Source organism: Peromyscus maniculatus, chromosome 22 (genome assembly GCF_049852395.1).
Source record: "Peromyscus maniculatus bairdii isolate BWxNUB_F1_BW_parent chromosome 22, HU_Pman_BW_mat_3.1, whole genome shotgun sequence".
Taxonomy (NCBI): Eukaryota; Metazoa; Chordata; class Mammalia; order Rodentia; family Cricetidae; genus Peromyscus; species Peromyscus maniculatus.
The window spans coordinates 51562694-51579110 of NC_134873.1; positions in this window are offsets into that span (position 1 = coordinate 51562694).

Below are 16417 nucleotides of genomic sequence, written 5' to 3' on the forward strand. Positions count from 1 at the left end.
CTCTTCTGGCCTTGGGCACCAAGCATGCACCTAGCGCACAGACATACATGCCTGCAAAACACCCACACACAGAAAATAATAATTTTTTTTAAAAGAAGTTTGCTGTCTATCTCAGAGACAGGCAGCCTTCTTTGTCCCCTTTGAAGTGATATCCAAACCCCAGCGGTTTCACTGCCTGGGAGGAGACCGCTTCACACATCTGTAAGCAGTTAATTTTCCCAATGGGAGACGGGCACCACCACTGAAAAAGTTTTTAAAAATACACACTAGGAAAATATTGCTTCAGCAAAAGTGGAAGTGGAGAGCCCACGTGAGCGGGCAGTGAGTGGTACCGGTTCTGAGCAGTAGGTCCGGTCTACCCAGGTCCCCGTGGATCTTCTCCTGCTGGGCCGAGCAAGAATGAGAGACAGGAGAGACGTGGAGATGTGGAGAGCGCAGAGCAGGACCTTCGGAGCATGCGCAGCTCCCAGTGGGGAAGTCAGGGCCCAGGGCAGAGGGCAAGCGATTGTCTAAGGCAGGGGCAGAGCCCAGACCAAGAACTTTTCTGTGCTACAGTAAACCTCATTTTTACATGGATAGTTTAGCTTTTACTCTTTTAAGAAAATAAATGACCCCTGACGCCTTAACTGTTGCCTTTAAGCCCTACTTTGAGCCCATGTGAAAAAGACTCCATGCTGGCTCCCATATATATCTGCCCGCTCACGAGCACACACACGCATGCACGCACGCCAATTCCAAAGCCAGATGAAAAACTACAGAAAGCCATGATATTCCAGAAGGAGGGAGCAAGATTGATAAAGTCAGAATATGGACCCCACTTGGCCAGCTCCTTCTCTCATTTGTGGGGATGTCGTGACCAAGTGTGAGAACCACATGTCCAGAGGCCAAAGAAAGCCAGGTCACTGTAGTTAAAGGGAGTTACAGAGAGAGACCCAGCTGTGCCCACACCCCACCCTTTCCCTGCTCCGGTCTCGGCGTGACCGTGGTGCCTCCGTTCTGGGAGCAAAATGAGAGTAACGGTGTATATCCCCAGCATAGACGCAGTTCAGAATGGGATTTGTGTACAGGGTAGCTGGTCAGGTGGGGAGTGAAATGGAGGAAATATGTGCTACCAGCAGCGCATTGGAAGGAGTGCCCAGTCACCCCTGGTCACTGCTAAATGAATGACCCCCTCGATCAAGGGGGTGTGATGCTCAATCAGACAACTGTCAGTCTCTTCCCTTGGAGATGGTTTTCTGTAGTGAGGCTCCCAAACCATTCCAGAAGAAAAAAAAAAGTGGAAAGCTGTGGGTATGGGGAGTGGAGGTCCACGGGAGAGGCACAGATGGGAAAGCGAGCTGGGGAGACCACGGAAGGCACGGAGGAGCGCTCAGATGTTACAGCCACAAGAGGGCGCTGCTGCCCCACCATCAGCCCAGGCCTGCTTGAAAATGGAGGGGTTCAAGGTTTTTTTGTCTCCAGTGGGTTTCACTCCCACTCCACATTACCCCAACTCCCAGACTCTTTTCATCTTTTAGGGGTCCCTTCTGGTCACCCTGAGAATGAGCTTAGGGACCATTGGACACTCACTCCTGTATAAGGCTTTCCCTGACAGTAAGGTAAGCTCTCCTGGTCATGGATCCTGGTCATGGATCCATGGATAGAGGTCAAGAGGTCCTGGGTGGGGAGTTAACAGCCGACCCCCCCCCCATTTGCTCCCCAACTGCTCCCCACATGTGAGTCCAGGTACCGACCGGAAAGGGTGCTCTGTGTGTCTGTGTTCTGGTGTGTGTGTGTGTGTGTGTGTGTGTGTGTGTGTGTGTTCTGTTCTGTGTGTGTGTGTGTGTGTGTGTGTGTGTGTGTGTGTGTGTGTGTGTGTGTGTTCTGTTCTCTGTGTGTGTGTGTGTCTGTGTTCTGGTGTGTGTGTGTGTGTGTGTGTGTGTGTGTGTGTGTGTGTGTCAAACTGAGGGCATATTGGAATGATAAGCCGCAGTGTTGGGGTCCACTTACGATGAAACCAGGATAGACAGACACCCTACAGCTAGCAAAGGATCAGATGTTGAGCCCTGGTGTTGTCCTAGGCCCGTTCCCCACAAGCAAACCCGGGGGTCCCTGTCAGAGGTCCAGCACCTGTTGTCTGGCCTCAGGGTCTGCTTGCCTGCATGCAGACACCCTGACGAATTCTATTCGCTCCTTGGCTTCTCCATTTTCAGGTCTGTTCCTCAGACAGCAAGACTTCTGAGCACCGTCACCCTGATACTGCCGCCTTCTGCCAGACTAGGGTTTAGTGTGTGTTAGTCACAGTGCAGGCTGGTGATACGTCCTGGGAAGATTCTGAACTCTGTCTCTCCCAGGTCTTAATCACTTCGGAGGATGGAGCCACCACAACTGGAGGAGATTTCTCCCAGAAGACGGGCGATGATCTGCTCTCACTCTGTAAAGATCATAAACAAGGCCAGTCCAGAGAGCCAACTGTTCTGGGATATCGAGGGGCTCCAGTTGTACAGGCCTTGCCTGCAGAGGTGCTATGTCCTGCCAGGTGAGCTCAGACATAGCAGTTCTTAGAGATAATCGTGAGGTCAGGACCCAGAAGCCAAGCCAAGATCCCAGTAGAATCTGGGAATGGATGGGGACCCTGCACTCTCCATCTGTTAAAGAGTCAGAAAGGGTCTGTTATGGAAAGTCTCCTTCTGGTCAAGAAAATGGAGTCTCTGGGCTGGATGGAGACCTAACATTTCTGTTGGGCCTGATCAATCGCCTGGCCAAGGGGCAGCACCTCAGAAGGCAGGCTCACCTTAAGCCGTGCTGAAGAGTTAGGTAGAATAACGTTTCCTGTAGTGGCTGACTGTCCTTTTCCTTCCCCGGATTCCTGGCCTTCCTGTACAGTCCTTAGGAGGCACCCTGAGGTCTGGCTGAGTCTGCCAGCCTTTCTCCGGCCTGAGACAGGAAGGTACAACTTTTCCGTTTTCTTTTTTTCTGTCTCTGTCTCTCCGACGCTGGCCGGAAGCCAAGCATGCTTTTGCCGGTCCCTTGGGCTTCCTTCCACTTTCTCTGCCCCTCCCCCTCCACCATGTACCTGACCTCCATGCCTGCTTCAAGGACACGGCTCCCACCCCACTCATGGCCCTTTCTCTCCTCCATCGTCCTCCTCCAGCCAGCTGCTGAGATTTACAGTCCTGAGATATTTTACTTTAAAGCAGAATAGAATTGTCTTTGAACTTCCATTTGAGTACATCCTTGAAGTCTTTTGTTAATAAGATGAAGGTCCATCAGAAGGACCCTGATTTCCCCTGTGCTCTTTTGTTAATAAGATGAAGGTCCATCAGAAGGGCCCCTGATTTCCCCTGTATTACATCTCAAGCGGGACTCCTCAGCAGACCAGGGTACAGCTTCAGCATCTGGTGACCCCAGCTTCAACTAAATGGGATGGAGTCCGTGGGATAAGACCATGATCAGATAGATGGTGGATTGGGGGGGTCTCTGTAGATGCCTTTGGAGGAGGGGAATGAGGAGGAAATTCTGGAAGCCAGGCCACCTCTGACACACCCAGTCTTCGCTTGGAATTAAGTAAAGAAGAGGACTGTACCCAGGAGCCAGCAAGTGCTAGGGCTTCTGGATCCACGTGTGATGTGAACACGGTTTAATACCAACTTGGAGCAGAACTAATAAATACCCTTGCCTCTGAGTTAACTGAGGCACAACTGTTACTGACTGAAAACATGATAGTCGAGTCTAGCCACTTCTTCCTCCAGGGCTTGCTAGGCTCCATCCCCACTTCCTAGGAGGTCAGGACTGACTCTGGGATGGGTCAGTTGTGCCGGTGGCTTCAGCTGGGAGGACCAAGGTGAGTTAAAGCAAAAACAGGACATCCAGGAGAAATGGCCCATCCAGGTCCTCCAAGGCCCTGGACACTCATGGAAGGTTAGGGAGTCATTAGAATAAGCCAGTCTTGTGCCCACAGTGCCCCCTGCTAACCAGCCAGTCACCATAGAAAAGGGACAGTCATTTCAGAACACCTGTCACCAAACTTGAACAGTCAGGTCCACGGACTCACAGAAAATCAAAGACTAAAAGGATCCTGGTGGATGTCAGTTAAACCAACACCCAACTTTTTTCAATTGGGGTTCAAAGATACAGTAACCTCACAGAGGAAGTTCTAGCCTACATCATTGACTGATTCCTCTGTCACCAGAATTTTCCAAAAAGAGACCAAAAAATAAGCAAATCTGATCAAAGTATGATCATATATAATATAATAATATTGTCCATCTGTTAAAATTAATAGATTGTGTTTTATATTATATTGTTATTATATTATATATTATTTTATTTATATTATGTTATTTTATTATATATTATATTGTGTTATTATACTATATATTATTTTATATATAATATATTCTACTATACTATATTACACATTATTGTATATTGTATATAAATTATAACATATATATATCAGATTTGAGGCTGACAAGATAGCTCAGAGGGTAAAAATGTCTGCTACCAAGCCCAAGGACTTGAATTAAATTTAAATCAGTTTTAGAACTGTAATAAGTGGGTTGTCAGGGCAACTTCAGGGAAGAACAGGCCCACCTCAGCCAGTCCATGCATGCTGAGTCAGGTTCCAGAGTTCATGATGGGCAGTCACTGAAGGACTCTCAGATTCATTCTCAACTCAGGAGCAGCTCAAACAAGTTGACTTTTTTTTTTTTTAAAGTTGTTCCTATCTTGGTTTATGTCATGGAATATTAAAAGCAGCTGACAAAATAGGAAAAACAAAACATAACACTGAACTGCTGGTGGCCCGTATGCTGGAAACTAGAAACTGCTAGTTAACTGTAAAATGCAAATAAAAGTATCCCCCCCAAACTAAGAGCCAGGAGTCATTTTCATGTAAGAATAAATAAATAGCTATCAGAATCCAGTAGATCGTATAGTACTGAATCATGTGACTGAATTAATTTTTAAAGCAATAATAGACACATCAAAACACATATATAAATAATGACAAGGAGGAAGAGGAGGAAGATGAAGATGATGAGGATGGTGATGATATCAGTGATGATGATGATGATGATGGTAATGGTGATGATGATAATAGTGATGGGATGATGGTGATATCAGTGATGGTGATAATAATAGTGATGGGATGATGGTGATATCAGTGATGATGATGATGATAATGATAATGATGATGGTAATGGTGATGATGGTGATAATGTGATGGTGATGATATCAGTAATGATGGTGATAGTGATGATGATGGTGGTGGTGGATTGTAATGATAATGGTGATGATGTGATAATGATGATGAAGTCATCCTTTACCTGCCTTTTGACTTGAAGTGTTATTCCCTTAAGTCCAGCAGGGAGTTTCCCATAATCCCCAGCTCAGGATACATACCTTTGCCCCCTCCCTGTCACTCAAGCTCAGGACATTTAAAGACAGTAGCCAAAGGTCTTATTCCCTCACCCCCTGCAGACAAGAGCATGGCTATAAAATGATATAAGGATGGTCCTTCAAAGGTAGTGTACAGAAGCAAGCATCCAGGATATGGGATAAATGTCTAACACACACAAGAGCAAATGGTTCCCAAGCTCCCACAGGCAGTTTAAAAGCCTCTATTTATGGAAAAACAATGGCCATGGCACAGATAATCTTTCTTCACTGTGTATTAAAGGAGGCCCTAAAAGTCTCTGACAGCCACTTCTGAATGATCAGATAAATGGGTGGATGAGATGGGTGATAGACTGCTGTGGAATCACCCTTTTGTACCCTGGGGAAATGTGTTGCTCTCGTTGTTAATAAAGAGCTGATTGGACAATAGCTAGGCAGGAAGAGGTTAGATGGGAGAGCCAAACTCGGAGAACGCTGGGAAGAAGAAGGGCAGAGTCGCCAGCCAGATGCAGAGGAAGCAGGCCAAGAATTTACAATTAATAAGTCTCTGTGTGATTATTTGGGGAGCCGGCAGTCCCAACAGAAAAATTTCGCCTACAGCAGACCAACCCAGCCACTTTGCTAGGGTTATTTGAAAAGCCACGTAGACTTTCCCCAATTACACACACAGTCCGCCACGGCCAGCCTGCATCCTCAAGCCCTGGCTGTGTCCCTACCATTTGAAATCATTTCTGCTGCGTATCCAACACTCAGATGAGAAGTCAAAAATCCATCATTTTGAAGTGCCTGAGTATCCAGATGTTTGCTTATCAAAAAATACAAGCACTGTGCTTGCACTCATTGAATACATATTTATTGACAACTGTGCAGTCACAGTGCCTGAGTCTCCTTGGCCCTAGAGAGTGCAAACTGAGTAAGATTGATTAGGTCAGTCAAGTTCACAAAACCAAATCACTTTGAAATGGAGGCAGAAAACAGCTGTGTAAAAAAACCTATACACCTGGCAGTTTCTAGACACCTTCATGTGACACTCCTTCTCTGTTCATAGCAGCTGTATGAGCAAACACCAATACAGGTGAAGAAACACAAACTTGGGGGTCAGATAACTTACTCAAGTCCCACAGCTATCAAGGGTCCAGGTAAGAACTGCAGCTGGTCCCTCTGCCCAGCCCCTTGTAGGGCAGATGTGGCAGGAGGCAGAGAGTAGACAGGACTGGCTCTGCTTCCCTCTGGCTGCTCCTTTCAGGAACTGGAGAACTGTTCTGAGCCTTGGTTTCTTTATGCAGCTAACAGAATCACTGTGCCTCTCCTAGGAGCCAGGCAGGGTACTCAAAATCAATACACATGGGGACCCCTGGCTTTGAAGCCAACACACATTAGTTGCCCTTCAAATACTAACAACATGGGTGAAAGAGACTGCAATGTCTCCCTCCCTTCCTCTGTGGTCCTCTGTACCAGCATCCTCTGTGGTCCTCTGTATCAGCATCCTCTGTGGTCCTCTATACCAGCATCCTCCGTGGTCCTCTGAACCAGCATCCTCTGTGGTCCCCTATACTAGCATCCTCTGTGGTCCCCTATACCAGCATCCACTAACACCACTGAGCAGGCAGCTGGACTCCCTGAAGCCATGTCTCAGAGTGAAAGGACGTTTCTTAGGTCTCTGCACATTCTTGCATCACAGCCTGGCCACACTGCACCCAGTGTGGAAAGAAGAGGACAGGACAGGCCTGCAGCCAACCCTAGGATGAGACAGTCTGGCTCTGGAGATAAAGTCTGCCCATCTTAGAAACATTAAGACAGAATTGGGGGATGCACTAGAGAACTTTCCAAAATGCATCATCTTCAACCACAGAGTGGGAGGAGACTGGAATCATGGCAGGCTTCCTCATACACTCTCATCCTGGACTCCATCCCACAGAGGAGCTGAGCTGACGTCCCTGGGTGCCCAACCAACCGGGAGATCCAGGCATCATCCACAACCCCAATGCTCACAGAACAAGGTTTTCATTGTCTTTTTTTCTCCCCTCCTTCCAGTCACTTAAAGTCATTGTCCTGCACAACTCCTAAGCAGCCTAGGGATTACCTAGCCTGGTCAGGGGCTGGTCTTGCTTGGATGTTTTGAATCCAAATCACCATGAAACATCTCTTTTTTTTTTTTTTTTTTTTTTGGTTTTTCGAGACAGGGTTTCTCTGTGTAGCTTTGCGCCTTTCCTGGAACTCACTTGGTAGCCCAGGCTGGCCTCGAACTCACAGAGATCCGCCTGGCTCTGCCTCCCGAGTGCTGGGATTAAAGGCGTGCGCCACCACAGCCCGGTTGAAACATCTCTTTTTAACAGCCATGTTTAAAAAAAGAGGGAGCTGAGTCCCCAAGTCTACTAGTCTCATTTGATGTCCCTGAAAACTTCAAACTATTAGACAAGATTATCTACTTGGGCTGAGGATGCAGCTCGGTTGGTAGACTGCTGGCCTAGCATGCATGCAGCTTTGGAATCAATGCCTTGCATAACACATAAACTGTGCATGTCGGTGCATATTGAGTCTGAAGCCAGCCTGGGATACAAGGGACCCTGTATCAAAAAAAAAATTATAATATTCCAATTCTAATTCTACTTTAAGTAAACCTCAATTTCTTTGTCTGTTAATAGTTCCTCCTTAAAGGGCTATCCCAAAGAACAGATCCACAATCTATGAGCCAAATCTAGCTCACCTACCTAGGAGCAAAAAGTAGATTTTACATTTTTAAGTGGTTGACAAAATCAAGAGAAGAACACCTTGTGACTCAAAGAGTATGTGAAATTCAAATGCTAGGACCCACAAGTAAAGTTTTATTGGAACACAGCCACACACATTTGCATGCTACCTCTAACAGAAGCTGCATCATGGTGCTAAAAACCTTCTGTCCACAAAGCCTAAAATATTTACTTTCTAGCACTTCACAAAAAAATGCTTGCCAACCCTCTGGTCAAGAGAAAACAATGGAATACCTAGCAAGTACCTACAATAGGCTGAACAACCTAAAACACGTCAGCCACTAACACTTAGGTCCTGTGTGGCCATGGTATCCATGCCACTTGGGGTTCAGTTTTTGGAAATACATTCCCAAGTATTTACAAATTATTATTATTATTATTATTATTATTATTATTATTATTATTTCTTAAAATGTTTTTCTAGTGGGGCTGGAGAGATAGCTCAGGGGTTTAAGAGCACTGTCTGCTCTTCCAGAGGACCTGGGTTCAGTTCACAGCACCCACATGGCAGCTCACAACTGTCTGTAACTCCAGTTCTGGGAGACCCGACACCCTCACACAGACACACATGCAAGCAAAGCAACAATGTCCATAAAGGAAAAGAAAATCTTTTTGTAATGAGGTAGATCAAACCTAGATAGGCCTTGAGATGCCAAACAAGCCCACTACCCCCTGAACTACAACCAAAGCTTCCCTTAAATTATTTTGAAAATCATTGCATAATTGCATAATTCCAACCCCCACCACCTCCAGAACACATAAGGATATCTAGTCCTCAAACAGCCCGGCTAACACAGAACGCATTGTCCCGACCTCACTGAAAAGTCGTGGAAGAGGGCCCATCCATCCAAATGTTGTTCTCTGCTCTTATCTTTATCAAAATACACAGTCCAAGGACGTGAAACGGAAGCCGGAATGAACAGAGGCCGCTTGGTTTCACTGCCTCTCAGAGCTGAAGGGAGAAGTTCTTAGAAGTCACTGGATCTGACCCCTCCTGTTTCCTCATGAGCAACTAGGCCCAGGGGAAGCTGAGGACGTCCCCCATCCCCTCATCTGCACGCTTCGCCTGGATGTGAAGTCCCCTGCTGTCCTCCCTGACACCCCACTCCCTCTCTTTGATTTTAATTGTTTGATTGAAATAGTATGTCCTGGCTGTCATATGATGTGACGTTATAAAAAAAAAAAGGAAGGAAGGAAAAAACAGTGGACGTGCAAACACTGGCTGATTAGATGTTAGGAATCTGGAAAGTAAATCAAGGCATTGTTGAAACAAAGTACATCTATCCTGCCCAACCTTGGCATTCATTACCCAGTCAAGGCTGCCTTTTGATTTCCCTAATCAAGAACCAGCTGTTTAGCCAACCTCCTCTCGCCTGGGCTCCCGCCTCCCTGGGCTGCCTGGGATGCTTCGGAACAGGTGAGAGAGCTGTGGGAGTCTGCCCTTCACATAGCGGGACAGAAGAGCCTTTCACTTTCTCCTGCATGTCACGACACCAGCCGAAATTACCTTTAAATGAGGAAGAAAGTCATTATTTCATCAATAGGATTGCGTCAATTGAGGAAAATTTGTCTCCAGTGTAAACAAGCGGAACGTCTTTGCGCTCTATGAAAACACGGTTAAATTACTTGCAGATCCGGGCGCCGGGGAGAGATGTAGGAAGTGAACCTGACACATTCAAGGTCTGGGAACTGAAAATAATAGGAATTGTTCTGAGTTTTCCAGTGGAATGGAGCACAGAGATGCACTTGCCTCCTTGCAGATTCAAGGACTCCTGGGCTCCCCCTACACTTACGGGAGGAGGAACAGGGAGAAGAGGAGGAGAAGAGAGAGGAAGAAGAGGAGGAAGAAGATGACTACCAAAGCCATCAAGAGAGGCAGCAACACCCGAAGGGAAATGCAGCCCAGGCCAATCAGTCCCTCTCAAGCTGGTCACTGTCAAGGACAGCAGACAGCCAGAACCTGGACACTGAAGTTTCGTTAAACTAAGAAATGCCCAGGTCCCCCAAGCCCAGACTTTGAACAGCCTCTTCCTCGGCTCCATCATTCCACCTAATAACCCATATTGAGAACATATTGTTATAGTGGCAGCCTCAGAGTGAGGTGAGCCCTGTCTGCTGTTTAGGAGTATACCCGTCTTAGAGGGAGAGGTCATGAGATTTGCAGCAGGGCGGGCAGTTCTGATATTTCTATGACCACTGTCCCAGTCTTCTTGGGACCTACGGCTTGATAAATGTCATCCGTGTGCTTCATGCTGCAGAATGCTTAAGGAATGCACGTCAGACCTACCTTCTGCATGTCCCCACAGCCACAGGGAGAAGAGCACAGGGCATGCCTCATGCCTCACACAGCTCAGCATGTCTCAGGATTCTTGACTGAATAGTCTCTGCCCATTTCCATCCCTGGTCCTCTGCTCCATCCATGTCGACACGGTGGACCTCCTGAGATGAGCTTGGCATGGCAAGTGTGCTTGCTGGCATGGTGAAATTGCAGGTGGGGAGGTCTACATTCCCTGCTTCCCGGAGAACTTCTTGGTGGGGGCGTGGCCTTTGGGGTCTTCTCACCAGCTCAGGAGACCACGCTCATGTCAGGTGAAGCTTGCTCATACTCTCAATTCCTCAGTGGTGGAACTGGAACAAAAGACATTTTAACTCTAGACCTGATCATAGCCCAACTCTAGGATGGAAACATGAACGGGTGGCTCATAGCTGATCTACTTCCTTCAACGGCCAATATTCTTTTACAGGTCCTCTGTCGAGGATCAGAAAACCTCACAGTAGGCCCATGTTACTTTAACAGGAATCCAAGGAGGCCCAGGCCAAAAGGCCTCTGGGTCTGTCCCAGGAGAAACTGAGTCTTGCTGGCCTGAGTGTGTGCTAAGACAGCCTGGCTATGGGAGTAAAATACTTAACCTAGCAAAAAGAGAAAATGTTTCTAATGTTGGCTGGGGGAAAAATGAAGCGTGTTTGACCTGGGAAGAAATAAAAGACATGGCAGAGTGTGGAGGTGACAGATGAGAGGATTCGGAAGCAGAGCAAATAAGAACTCCTGGATTGTCAGTCAGGGATCCAGATAGACTAGGGGAGGCTGGAGGTGACGGAGGAAGCAGATCCATCCAGGTCGGGGATGGGGCCAGCCAGCGGGCTCCACAACATTAGACAGTCTCCCCTTTGTGCTGGCATTATCTGACTTGTCAAGTGTACAGCCACGTTACCTTCCAGAGTGAGCGGGAAAGCAGGTATCGGGGGCTGTCCGAAGGCCTGGCTGTGGTTCAGTTCGTGCACAACACCATGACAGACACAGAAAACAAAGGGGAGGGCAGGAGGGACTTGAGAGACCACAAAAGAGCCTTTATAATTAATTACGCCTCCGCCCGTCTCCAGAGCAGCCTCGCCCCCACGCCCGCAGAACTGCCCGGCCCGTTTGGGGTAGCTGTCATCCCTAGATCTGCGGCTCTGTGGAGCGGCTGCCTGGCACGTGCCTACTAACAACTCTACCGACTTGACGGGAGCTGTTCCGTGCCACCCCTCTCCAGGCTAAAGAGCTGCCGTCCTTTTAACCTTTCCTTCATGGCCCCGATTCGCCATGCCTTTAATCATCCCTGACACTTTCTGTCGCAACCTCCAGTCCCACCACATCCCCCACCTCACCCCCTCCACCCCCAGGGTGGAGAAGCCGAGCCAACTGGAATGATGGGCTGTGTGTGTCGTCTTCTCTGTGCCCGTGGGCCTGGCAGCTGTGGGTCTTGGGAAGTCTGTGGCATGGCAGCCCCGGGCAGTTAGGGCAGCTCAAAACCCAAATGGCGTTCTTCCCCACTCCCTTGTGTGTGTTACCCCGGACCAGAAAGTCACCAGATCCAAGAATCTCTTTGAGTTGATTCTCATCATTTTCCTTCTGCCACTATCCTCACTACCCGACCCCAGAGCAGGACCCCTCCCCACCTCACTCCACCCCACCCTAACCCCCCACTCCGACCCCCACCCCACCCCCGTCTATCATGTGGACCCAGAGCATAGCTCCGCCCCCACAAAGTCCACCCTCACCAGCATCTCTGCCAGAAGATATAAAAGCTGGCTTTTGAATAAAATTTAAAGGAGCTGGTTTATCCTGAAATAAATTCCCCAACTTTGGTGCGGAAGGGTCTGAGTGGGTGAGGAGGGGACTACCTGTGTAAGCATGAAAACCTGAGTTCAGATCCCCAGGAACACATGACGTCTGGGTACAGCAATGGGCATGTATCTGTGACCCCAGCACTGTGGGGTAGAAGTGAGGGGGGCAGGCAGAGGTAAGCAGGTCCCAGGAGCTAGTGAGCCGGACAGCCAAGCCGACTCCGTGATCTCCAGGTTCAGTGAGAGGCCCGGTCTTGAGAAGGACCCTTAATGCGGACCTCTTACCTACAGATGTATGTACACATATGTGCATACACACCCACCCACACATGTGAATACGTACACAAACACATATTGTGGTGGTCTGAATAAGAATGCCCCTCCCATAGCCTCATATATTTGAAAGCTTCATTAAGGAGTGGCACTATGTGAGAAGGATTAGGAGGTGTGGCCTTGTTTGGAGTAGGTGTGGCCTTGTGGGAGGAAGTGTGTCACTGGGGCTGGGCTTTGAGGTTTCAAAAGCCCAAGCCAGGTCCAGTGTCTCTCTCTTTCTACTGCCTGAGGATCCAGATGTAGAACTCTCAGCTCCTTCTCCAGCATCATGTCTGTCTACATGCCGCCATGCTTCCTACCATGATAACAATGGACTAAACCTCTGAACTGTAAGCCAGGCCTGATTAAATGCTTTCTTTCGTACGAGTTGCCTTGGTTGTAGTCTTCTCACAGAGAGAGAACACTGACTAAGACACATACAAGCACATACATTAAAAAGGTGAAATAGGATCTTTAAAATCGGAAACCATCGTTATCAAGTCCTCCACCCAGGCGAGAGCCTTCTATTAGTTCCCCGATGTACATGACTACAGTCCAATGTACCAGATTACAGTTCCAAGGGCTTTCAGGCCTTCTTCTATGTCTGCGTCTGATCTGTATTCCCAGAGCCCTTCCTAGTCTATCTCCTCCTCAATTCATCTACCACAGCCCCACACCCATACTTTATTGGACATTGTTTAGGTGTCTGTGAATATATAGGTTAGGACTCTTTGACCGTAAGTGATGGAAATCAGCTGTACCTAACCTGAAGAACAGGAGTGATAGACTGGAAATGAAAGGCCATATCAAAGCCTGGCATGGTGGCACACACCACTCATCCCAGCACTCAGGATGCAGAGGCAAGTGGATCACAAGGTCAAGGGCAAACCAGGCTACATAGCAAGATCCTGACTAAGAGAGAAAAAGAAAATCAAAAGAAGCAAGGGCTGAGAATGTGGCTCTCTGTGCTTGCCCAGCAGCTGTATGGCTTTGCCTGAAATGTGGACAAATGTCTTTTCACCCCACATAGGGCACGGACAGCACACCAAAGAAACGACTCCACCCACCTTGGAAAGATCAGTGGGTTTCTTGTAGTTGTTTATGGGTGGGGCATGAATCCGCGTCAGCAGAAAGCACACCCAGGCACAATTGACAGCCCATGAATGCTGCAACCTTGGGCTCCCTACCCGACTCCCAGACAACTCCGAAGTGAGTCTCCTCTCCCTAAAAGAAAGTCTGAGGGTGTGAGTGCGGGGTCCAGGGAGTGTGGAGTGCTTTTGTAGCCTTGGGAAGGGAATTGCTGAGCCTTCTAAGTTTTGTAAGCTCCCTGGATCTAAGAGGAGCCTCCCTGTCCTTCTGAAAGAATGTCAAGTCAATGGGAATGGCTACACAACGTGTGTGCTGGGTCCTGGGTTTGAGCCTCGGAACAGAAAGAAAAAACAATAAAGAGAGAGAAAAGTAGTAAAGAGAAAAGAGAGGGGATGGGGGGAAGAGAGAGAGAAGGGGAGGGGAGGGGAGAGGAGGGGAGAGGAGGGGAAGGCAAGGGAGGGGAAAGATACAGTCCACAATTTAGAGTCAGGCTTGGGAAAGGACAGAGCACAGGACACGTCTGAAGATCCTTCTAGAACACCAGGTGATCATTACAGCTATCTTCTATTCTGATTTGATTTCAGGATCTAGAACCTGGCCACCCTACATGATCAAGGGACTTTTATGGTTGGCCACCCCAGCAAATGCTGTAGCAAATAAAACCACAAGATGCCCTGCTAGACTTGCGTTTCCGCTGAGTAGAAGCAATTGTCTGTTTAAAGGCATCCCGCGCAGCATTGCCTGAGATCACGCTTTTGCTTCACTGAGCTCTGGGCCGAGGTAAACTCTTCTGGGAGGTAAACGTCCCCTCTGATTCACGTCTGCACTGCTCACCCTGGACCCCACACTCACAAAGGCTTCAGCTTTTTCTCAAGATGGCTGTAGCTGTGATTTCTTCCCGGATCATTTTAATAACCCAGCTTAACTTGTCTCAAAACTATATACTAGCTGACACAAATACAACTGTACATGGGTTTTTCACAATCATTATTATTTATTTCCTTTTGACCTCTACCAAGGGGAAAAACTATTTTATTCTTTGACGGTTTTACATGGGTATATAATGCATTTTAACCGTTTGCACCTGTTACCTTTCCCTCTCCTGAAAATTCCTTCTTCCCAAGAACGGATTATTTTATTAAATAAGGGGCCCTTCTCCTTTTCTTGTCTTCAGTTTGTTCTGTTTTCTTAAAAAGAAAAAACCTGTCATTTGCTCTTGATACTCCTGAGCACACGCTGTACATTTTCACGTTCATTATTCAATTCTTGATCACCTGGATGAGCTAAGTGGTGAATTGGCTTATGTAATAGAGTCTCCCATTCCACGGGTGAGAAATTTAGACATTTGTGTTTCTGTCTTTTGAACATGCTCTCTCTCTCTCTCTCTCTCTCTCTCTCTCTCTCTCTCTCTCTCTCTCTCTCTCTCTCTTATCACAGCAATCCTCAAGGCTCTGTTTCCTAAGTACTGAGATTACAGACATAAATCGCCACGTATGTCTTAAGAAATGAAGACTTTGAAAGGTGGATTATAAAGGCAGTTACGGATTCAAAGTTGTGGTTCCAGGAAAACTGACCTGACTTCCCACTACCCAATCAGTTCTGTGTGTACTGTGACCATGTTTGTGCTCAATACATGTGAACACGCCCAACCAAACCCATCCTTCCTCCCCTGGACCCTTCTCAACCTGCATGTGAGATGATTTGCAGCAGACCTGTAATGATTTGCAGCAGACCTGTAAGAAGTCACCAGGGAATTTCCAGAAGTCCCTGGGCTTTAACCAGGATAAACCATCCTTCTGGCTCCCCTTCACTTGAGGATGCAGGAGCTCCTTCTAACCAAATAAGATGCTTTGGTTTATGACTACCATTGGATATAGATCCTGGGAGAATGGGGTTTAGGGCTGGGTGTAAACAATACCTCTCTGCAAGGAGGCCAGTTGCTCAGCTGACTGGAGCGGCAAATCTTCAGGTATTGTGATTGGATACCTAGAAACTGGTTTCACATGCTGGAAGCCATGTAAGTGTTTCATGAGGGGATGCTGGGCCTCTAGGAGGGTTTCCCTTGGGCTGGAAAGATAGCTAAGCCATTAAAGGTTAAGACTCACAGCCAAACCTTCAAGAGGGTGTTCCTAGGTGCAGGTATATGTATGAACCCAAGGAAAAAAGAAAAACTAGCTATAGGCCAAGATGCCCCAATTCCTTAAAAAAATAAAATAAAATAAAGCTGGAGCTCAGAGGTACCACCTTTGTTCAGCATGATGCCAAGGAGACAGATAAGTATTGTCTTTATAAAGACCATTCACAAAGACAATGATAAACTTGATCAATGAAACTCATAGCCACAGCTAGGAAGCTTTTCTTAAATGTTATTCTCTTCCCAATGCAGTTCAAAAGCCATCCATGAGATTAGTTTTTTCAGAGCTGCTTAAGGTTGGTCTTCTCAAGATTTCCACAGCCTCACAGGTAGAGCTCTCTGGAGACCTCAAAAATGCCCTTTGAACATCTTCATAGTCTCATAAATGATCAGCCAAGGCAGCAGAATGCACAGGGTACAAGTAATACTTGGGCTTTGAATGGGCTGAAACTACTATTTAGAAATCATGTGACCTTGAGGAAACAATGTCTCTCATCCCCAGACTCTTCCCTAGAAAATGAGTATGATGGTATTGATTTTATAGAAGTCATAATTAAATAAGTAAGCCCTGTGTTGGGAACTCCAGGCACATCATCAGCAAATAAATTTGTAACTCAATAACAGTCACAGTTGTTCCCGTCATCCA